Source organism: Zingiber officinale, chromosome 7A (assembly GCF_018446385.1).
Source record: "Zingiber officinale cultivar Zhangliang chromosome 7A, Zo_v1.1, whole genome shotgun sequence".
Taxonomy (NCBI): Eukaryota; Viridiplantae; Streptophyta; class Magnoliopsida; order Zingiberales; family Zingiberaceae; genus Zingiber; species Zingiber officinale.
Window position 1 is genome coordinate 110171617 of NC_055998.1, and position 7030 is coordinate 110178646.

Sequence of the window (7030 nt, forward strand, 5' to 3'; positions counted from 1 at the left end):
TAGGGGTTATGATGCATTGTACAAGCACATGAGTCTAGATTATAGAATTTTACTTGAGGGCAAGAAAAGGTTTAAGTATGGGAGTGTGATATGTGCAGATTGTATATACTTGTATTCATGTTTTAACATACATCTATTTATTTTTCTTGAATATGATCTATGTTATTGCACCCCTGCTTTATTATTATTTCAGCATTATTGCTCTCTTTGTTGGAAATCTACTCGTACTTCATTTTCTTTTGACAAGACGTGTTTTGGAACGAAAGTCGAGTTAAAGAGTGCTTTGGAACAACTTTAGAAGAGGAGCAGAGGTTAGTCGTGCCTTATGACACGGTCGTGACACCCAACCATAGCCCAGCCACGGCATGGTTGTGCCCCTCAAGCACAGTCATGTCTCTCATGGAAGGAGCTCATGCCCAGTTGAAGCCAAAATTGGGGCATCTGTGTGAATCCACACGGTCGTGCCTCTTACCTAGAAGCGTCGTGCTCACCAGAAGCCAAAATGGAGGCGGTCGTATGAATCCACATAGTCGTGTCTCTCTCCGGGAAACATGGTTGTTCCCTTCCGAAGCTAACCAGGAGGAAATCATGTGGAATTCACATGATCGTGCCTCTCTTGGTTTGGAAAAGAAGAGTGTGGTCCAGCCCCTGAGGCACGGTCGTGGCACTGCCCAGACAAGGGACATGTCCATGCCTATAAAAGGGGTGTTCTTTCCCCTTTTTAGAGGAGGAAAGAATTGAATCTAAAGACTCTTCAACGCATTGGATAAGTCTTCTCTCTCTTTTCTCTTAGATTCGAGTAGAAGATTAAAATTTCTTTGTCTTCGGGTCTAGTTTCTCTTGTTATGGAGTAGATCTACCTCATTCTAGGATTAAGGGAGTAATTGTGATGTGTGATTGATACTAACCCTATAGATTTGCCAATGTTCTATTCAAATGACATGTTTATACCTTGTATCCATTTGATTAAATGTGTGTGAGTGGTGTCTTTATGCTTGAATGTCATGTTTGATGAAATGGATATATTAATTTCTCACCCCAAAGAGGGGATGCCCTAGATCATATGACCGTGGGACTCCGTGACAAGGAGGTATCCCTTTAAATGGACGTTTCGAGAGTATCACTTTGAAAGGGAGAGCAATTCTTTATTGAACGTGTCTAATTAAGCTTAATGGATTATCTCTAATCCTGTGTTAATAAGTATTTCATGTAATCTAGCGATTATATTTTCGGGGGTCCTTAGTGACAAAGGGTATCTCATTAACCGGACTTCCTAGGTTACCTTGATTGCTTAGTCACATAAGATAGCAATAGGGATAATACTCTGATACGACCATTGCGGGGGAGTATCAGGATTTAGTTAAACTTCCTATTTATGCATAAGGATAGAGGGTAGGAAATGTGTAATCTATTGGGTATTAATTAACATCACAATGAAACTGAATTCCTAGAACATCTCCCTTTACCAAGTTCCTCACAACAGTTCTTAACCCTCTCTTCTACTTCCCTCTCTTCTACTTCTCTTTCTCTTTTTCTTTCTCTTAGTGTAATCATTTACAAACATTTGGATCATTTAGATAGCACACTGTGGGAAATCACTAATGCTTAACTAATCCCTGGGATCGATAACTTTTTATTACTTACGATGTGACCGTGCACTTGCAATAGCATAACATCCCTCGGGACACCTAGAGTGTGGTCAAACTCCAATCTTGACTACCTCCTTCAAATCATTGGATCACATCATCTTCGATCACATAGAAGCCTTCTTTGGTTGTCCGAACTCCAAGGTGGCCCCGATCCTCACTCTAGTTGCCTTGACTCTTTCGACTCTATTAGTCAAGACTTATCCCTAGTCAGTCACCCGAAATCCCATCCGATCACCTTGAATCACATCCAATCGTCTAGAATGGTTGAGTAGCTCCCTACACAATAAACATTAATAAGTCTAAGTAGTAGTATTATAAGCGATTCCCGTATCTTTGCTAGATGTTCAACTCCTAATTGATTCATCTAGACTTAGTTGTCAAGACCTCAACTCCACTATCTTGGACTTTCTTCATCTAGTTTCCAACTAGGTCTACCTTACTTGATTCCCAATCAAGTCTTCCTTGTTTGATTCTCAATCAGGACTTCCTTCCTGATTTTAAATCAGATCTTCCTTCCCTAGTTCTCAATCATAACTTTTATTGTTTAGCTTTTAACCAAGATTTTACCTCTTGTCAAATTATCTGTACCTGCAAACTCGATAAAAATTATCATATCACAAATATACTAACTTTAAATTTAATCATACATTAAAACATAGATTCAATATGGTACTCCCAACATCAACACCAGAGACATAGGTGGTTGAGTCTAATAGATTGCTATCTATGGAGGCTAACTACTCATATCTTCAATCACTTTGGAGATTAAGAAAGGTGCTTGGATTGTCAAGCTCTAACGTCACCACAGAGAGAGATGCTAGTCCGACTGAGCCAGTAGGAGTCCTGGCGCCATATGAATTGGCTTCGCTAACATGGGCTAGACTATTTAAGTCGAACCTACTAGGAGATCATTATCCACGATATCAATAAAGAATATAAATAATTAACTTTTCTAAAAAATAAATTATCTAAATTTTATAAAATTAATTTATTTAGCAACAAAATTAAATTGCCATTCATTTGTATTCGTTTATGCATTCCAATAGTTTAATGTTAGTTTCCTAATTTTATGTTATTTATAGTGTTTTATATTGAATTGGGTTTTGTCTTATATTTGATGTCAGAAGACACTTGTGATTCCAACATTATGTTTTATAAAAGAATATCCAGTAAGTATTCTTGATTTGTGGTTAAGACATAAATACTGTTTAAGAAGTAGTTTGTTTACAGAAGCAAGCTCACAATTTAGATAAAGCCTTAGTGGTTTTCAATTTAATAATACAAGGATAACATTAAAAACAAAATGTGGTGATAGAATATACTTGCTTTTGTGGCACTAAGCGGACTTTGGCATTCTTATTTTTTTAATAGAGATTTAGGTTAACCAATGGGGGTCTCTTTTGCTGGTTTTATTCATCAACCACTAACATTAGTTTATTCCAAAAATCATCATCACCTATGTCATGCTTTGATGGAAGGACCTACCACATGCTTTGACTTTATGGTTTATTGGAGAAAAATAAATTCGTGATCTTAATAATCTCTCCATGGTAATCTTACTAAAGAGGATAAATTACGGGAATATTTATCCAATAAAATATTTTATACTGATTAGAAATTGATCTCAAAATTTATTGACTTTATAATTTATTGAAAAAAATATGATATTATTCACTCAAGTGGTCAGTATTACATGTCCCATGATAAGATATAAGTATGTAAATTATGAGGGGTATTTTATTTTACCATAACGGTCCTTTGCACGAAGAAGATTAAACAGCCAATAAGATATTTTACATCTGGAATTGATTCTAAAATTTATTAAAGTAAACATCTATGTAGATACCAACTATGTCAAGCCATGAGAGGGACTTTATAATTTATGAACATTGGATAACAGGGATTCCTACCAATATAATTAGTTCACCCAGGGTTGCCTCTTGTTCTTCTTTATGCAGCAGAGCAACGCCAATCTCTATGGCCTTGAGATATTTAGCTCCAAATATTATGTTTTCAAGAGAGAAGACAAACAGAGCAGTTATTAGATCTTCCATGATCCATAAGGTGCAACCATCACCCAAAGCAGCGACACCTTCGACCAGATCTTTTATTCAAAACAAGGTTTCATCTACTTTAAGCAAGTTTCTGTTTTCAATTTCCAGCCGTAGTCCTCTTTATTTCTTTATTTTGATTTTGATATTACTCATCATATTGAAATTGAAAGGTAGAAGCAAATTCATCAAATCAAACCGACTTTCTCTATCTTCCAAACTAATGTTGAATTAATGATGTGTTACTACTTGATTTTCAGATGGTTTTTGAGGACATGGGAATAATTTGTTACAAAGATGAAAAGGGAGAAATGGTTTGCGAAGGATATGATGAAGGACCGAGATACAGTAGGCAAGAGTTGGAGGAAGAAGAAAAACATGAGAAGTACATCCAACTTAAAAGATTAATTCACCCCATAAAACTAAGTAAAAGAGATAATTTAGATTGTCGACGTTAATTGGCAATCCTATTTGATCCTCAACAGGAAACGGCAGGTTGTTGTTCCATGTTTCCTTCAAGCGAGCTAGTAGAAGTTGCTTGTGTGCCAGGCATTTCACATGAAAAAATTCATGGCTTGAATCTGATGATAAATTAATTTTTTTTTTATGTAGTTAAGTAGCTTCTTGTAGCTCGATGTTGAGCGAGATTTCATGAACTAGGTGATCATGTGATGACGTGTGTGCAAAAATATAATTGAAATGGATAGATTTAATCAAAGGTTTGCAGACACTTAACAAAATGAAATTCAAGAACTGAATTTAGGCTATATATGAAACTGCAGGTAGAGTGTAACTCCCATTCACCATGCATCTGATGAAGGGCAAAATCATTAAACACTATATATGTTTCGTATCCTTTACCATTGATCTTCTCATCATGTCACAAAAACCTCAATCTGATCCAATCTCTAACCCTCATGTCACCCTAACACTACCTCCTCTGGTTGTGGTCAATTGGCACATCACTAGTGTGAAACTTCTTTGATGTCAAGTTACAATGTAGATCGCCTTTTCATATCCCAAAACTCATTGGCTTGACTCCAATTTTTGGAGTCACTGGCACTAGTTTGCTCTTACATCTCGAAATTATTGTTGGGGGAACAATGCTCCCCAATGGTCACATTCGACCAAATTATGTTCATGTATTTGTATAAGAGTTTTAAGTTAAAGTTGGCCTATCTTTTTTTGTCAAGACTGGTTGTTGGGACCAGTTATGATGGATGATCGGATGAGCTAGAAACGAGGGAGTAAATAGTGATTGAAGCTATAATTGAATTTATTCTACCCTTCTACAAACTTAGTAAGGTCATACAAACAAGAATAGCAGTACAACCATAATGAATTTAAGCACATCACAATGTTAACTCGATCATGTAATGTGGTTTGAAACCATCGTTCCTATTTCATAGTCTATAAGTATTTGTCGAGTCACTCTCAGAAAACCTATTGAATCGTGTAAGAATACTAGGGAGTGAATATTGTTTATTAATTTTTGAGAAACTTATTTTATCAGATTTTCAAAAAGTTGTTCGATGATTGTTTTAAAATCAAAGTCGAACAAGAAATGCAATAGAAAATAAACCAACACTTTCTCACAGATTCAATTTTAATTTTGAAATTAATTTAGTTTTTCTAAAACTTAACTAACATTTAAGTGAAGAAAGTAAGATGCACAGAGATAAAAGTGACGCAAGTATTTAATGTGCTTCAGAAATTCACTAGACTCTATTCCAGTCTATGACTCATTCAGTGAGTCGCTCCTCGAGAAAACCACTACATTTTCTCTTTTAGAAAATCTTTCCAAAGCAGAGAAACGTTTTACAAAACCACGGTGAAAAATAAGGCTTTCAGAGCACCAAAAAAAGCCGATATCTAAAAACAAGTAGTGAAAAAGATAATACTACAAAGAATGACTGAATTAAAATATCGAAGTACTAATGAAATGAAACTGATGTGTCTTGCAGTCCTCGCCCTTACACATATTGTAGATCTGTCCAGATCCAAGACGTGACGTTAAGACTTCACAGCTTGGGAACATCACGGCTTGTGAAGGATGGTAATTTGGGAATCGTCCATGTGGAAAGGTAATGCATCCTTATATAAGGAGCTTAAGGTTGATCAAGAGGCTCTCTCAGGCCATTTTTTGAGCAAACCCACTCACTGAGTAAAAACAGTAGGTTAACCTAGTCATATACTGTGATTCTTCTCCATTCTTCCAGCTTGATAAATCTCTTCCCCCGAGGAAGCCATTCTCTCTTTCGATGAAAGTTCTTCTCTCAAAGAAGGCAATCTTTCTTTCAGCATTGTGATGATTTAACCATCGGAGGGGTCATGCCGGCAAGGCCGGCCCCTGTTGATGGGTGTTGATATCATAGCTCGGGCGTAGCATGTCACAAGAGGAGTCACTCGAAGATAGCAAGTCACAAGAGGAGTCAATCAGAGATAGTAGATCATAGGATGTTGGAAGCTCTGCCATATTCAAATCTGAAGGAAGTAGTACAGCTAAACCAGAAGAACTTGAATAAGACGGAAGATTCAGACCGCATCAATGAGGCGTGCACTACTTTTAGAAAAGCTCTTAAAGAGTGTATTAAGTGATAAATGAAAGCTTGTGGATTACCGCATTCAGTCCCCTGTTGTATCTGTTGGAAATTTTTATATGTGATAGAAGGATTTACTTAGTTTTAATTCATCAGTTGGATCCAGTTAGATATCTCGACGATAAGTCGATGACTCTAACTGGTGGAACTCAAAATGATGATGTGTCTCATTTATACTCTCAATATCATCTTTCGATTATCGAAGTACCCCTTCAGGTAAGAGACATATATATTCTTCTTAGTATCGTCGCTACCGGCCTAATTTCGTCGGTCGTCAAATTATCCCTTTGAATATCGACACAACCTCTTTGGGTAAAGTTATCCCTAAGAATAAGAGTATTAAGATCGAGGTGAAGGCTAGGTCTTTTTACCTTAAGACAATATTACCCCGCCTAGGTACATACGGTTTATTGGCAATCGTCTCCTAAGATACAACGACTTACGTCTCGAAATAGGAACACTCCAAATTTTGAGTCCTGCTGAACTTTCGAAGCCTTAAAACTCTTTAAGAGAGGAGAAAGAAGAGAACCCAAGAGGAGAATTCATAACTTGAGAATTGAATGAGTTGAGTGGAAGGAATGAGATTTATTTTATAGGGATGAAGGATTTCTTCCAAGAGATGAAAAAATATGCGAGGTATCTTCTCTTAAACCTTTTCACTTAAACATTTTCATTATAATTAATTTAATTGATTAATCCGATTAACTATTTACATAATCTATTATAAATA

At 36.3% G+C, this 7030-nt stretch overlaps 1 long non-coding RNA gene across 1 annotated transcript; it reads left to right on the forward strand.

The window, feature by feature from the left end:
- The first annotated feature begins 3520 nt into the window (after positions 1 to 3520).
- On the forward strand, positions 3521 to 4375 carry LOC122000369. The gene is made up of 2 exons (XR_006117108.1): positions 3521 to 3770; positions 3961 to 4375. It is a non-coding gene; the product is annotated as an uncharacterized LOC122000369 (long non-coding RNA).
- The last annotated feature ends 2655 nt before the right edge of the window (positions 4376 to 7030 follow it).